The following is a 2728-nucleotide window of genomic DNA, read 5'->3' as shown; positions in this document are numbered from 1 at the left end:
GTAAACCTCTAACTGAACTGTAACTGGGTTTTCTGGAACTCCTGAAAGCCAATTTTTCTTGAAGGAATTAGAATGTACTGTGGGAGATATGGTTTTCCTCTTCTGAGAAGGGACTCATCAAAAGGACCATTCTCTACTAGAGGCAGACTGGACTCTATATGCAGGTGGGAGCAGTTATATGGACAAAAAAACAGAAAGGTTGGGTATGCAGTTGTGACTCTTGAAGGAATAGTAGAGCAATAGCCTTACCATCAGAAACCTCTGCTCAGAAAACTTACTGCATTGACGAGGGCAGTGGAATTGTTGCATGAAATGACAGTGAATACGTACACTAACTCGAGGTACACTGTCCTGATTTTTCATGCACATGGTTCAGCCTGGAAGGAAAGAGGTCAACTAACTTCCAATTAAGAGGAAGTTAAGCAGGCAATAGAAATTTTAAAAATTATTAGAGGCTAGTCAGGTACTTTTACAGATGGCACTTATGCACTGCCCCCAACATCAGAAGGACACTGAAATGGCTAAAGGAAACAACCTGGCCAATTGAGCAGCGAAAGAGGCTGCTAAAGGGACATTTATAAAGCCTTGCTACCTATTCTAGATTTGGCACAACTTGAACCTGAATGTTAAACTGCAGACTTAGATAAAGCTAAGAGTTAGGGTTGTGAACACCTATATTAAACTATGGCTCACAGGTCCTGGAAATTCTAAAGCCATGTGTTCCAGAAGAACAGTCCTAAGGCAGATCCCCAACAGGAAAAAAAAGAGAAACAATCTCAAGGGCAGTACCTGTTTGAGGACTGGCAAATAGACTTTATCCAGATGCCAAGGGTCTAAGGATGGAAATATTTGTCTTTTCAGAATGGGTGGAGGCCTATCCTATTAGAACTGAGAAATACTCAGAGGTAATGAAAGCCCTAGTGAAGGAAATATTTCCTCGCTTTGGCCCACCTGGCAGCATCCAGAGTGATAATGGAGCTGATTTTGTTTCAGAAATTACATGGAATGTTAGTAAATTTTTAGGAATCAAGTGGAGATTCCACACAGCATGGAGACCTTGGGCTTCTGGGAAGATAGAGAAGATGAATCGCACCTGGAAGAAAAATGTAGCTGAACTGTGTCAAGAAACTCAATTTCCATTGGGATCAAGCTTTACCTATATTGCCCTGCTCAGGATAAGGGTGTCTCCTCGAAGTGGGATTCAACTGAGTCCTTATGAAATTGTGTACAGGTGACCATTTCAGGCTACGGTTGGGGTGGGAGACATGTATGTAGATCAAGAAGTGAAGGTAAAGAACTGTGTACAACATTTAAGTCAGACGTTAGCTGTGATCAATGACCTTGCTTGTATTAGAAATCTCTCCCCCACAGGTTCACTATATTCCTTTGAGCCTGGAAATAGGTGGTTCTCAAGACTTGGAAGACAGGATCCCCAGAAAGCCAACTGGAAGAAAAGTGGACTGGAACCTATGTTGAACAAACTTTCATTTCATGTCTGGTAGGCATTTGTACTCCCTTGGGAAGATAATTGGGGACCTATGGTAACTCTAAAAGATAGAGAAATGTTTTCTTTAAAAATGCTAATGTAGCCCCAGCTGGAAAACGTGCAACTTTTGTCAACTGTACTAAAAACCTGTTTTAGATGAATTGCAACCCCACCACTAATGCATCTGATGTCTTTAGTCACATCAAGTTGCCTGCAGGATGGTTTCTAACATGTGGAAGAACTGTTTATTCAACAGCGAAATGATTACTTCCATCTGAAACTGGTCTTATAAAAACAAGATCATTAAAACTAACATTGGGTGAATGATAGAGGAAACTCAAGAATTAAAGATTTTAGCTTTAGTTGATAGGTTTAAGTGATTAACACATGTGGAAAGCTATTATTCCAAGAACTGGAATTCATGACTCCAGGAGTTTGGCAGACAATTCAACATTTGTGCCCCAGGGGGTCTGAAAGCAATGGAGATGATATCTGAGTTTTTGATCAACAGATAAAGAAGTACTAGGAAAATTGCTCTTGACTGCAACTCTTATCTGATTAACCTTTTTTCCAAATCCCATACCTACCCTTTCTTCTCCTTATAAAAAGGTCAGCTTGAGATGAGCTACTAAGATGGTTTTTAAGGGTACATAACCCACTGTCTTCTCAGATAGCTGGCATCTGAATAAATTGCCCATAAAGATTTGATCCTTGTCTCTCCGTATTGGTTCTGGTAGCGACAGACAGCACGAACACCAACTTTTCCGGTTTCAAAAGGAGGCCATGACCCCAGAAAGATTTAAAAATGTCTCTGCAGTTGCCTCCTGAATCAATGTTGTTAAGGCAAAGGTTGTGAGTAACCCTGCTCATTTACTGTGCTTCTGCTTCCCTTGCTGTTGCCACATGCTCTCTTAACCCCTAATGGTTTCAAGGTGCACATCCCCGGGAGCCCGTGGCCCAGGCACCGATGAAAAAAAAAAAAAGTCGGGGAGGAACATTTGATATTTAACATCTCTCCCAATGCAAAACTCCTAACCAACATGCTTGGGCTTTGCTTACTCTTATTGCTTACCAGCAGGACAAAGGACTTACTTTGTGATCAAAGGACTTGAGACCCTCACCCCAGCCATAGACAAAATAATCTCACTGGAAGGAGACTCCAAACTGGGAGATTTATTGACATTCCCTGGAGGAAGAGAGAGTCATCAATGGGGGCTATCATGCAGCTTCCTTTCCCCATGA

The sequence above is a fragment of the Desmodus rotundus genome, chromosome 1, assembly GCF_022682495.2.
Source record: "Desmodus rotundus isolate HL8 chromosome 1, HLdesRot8A.1, whole genome shotgun sequence".
In the NCBI taxonomy this organism is placed as follows: Eukaryota; Metazoa; Chordata; class Mammalia; order Chiroptera; family Phyllostomidae; genus Desmodus; species Desmodus rotundus.
Note: the sequence above shows the minus strand (reverse complement) of the source record.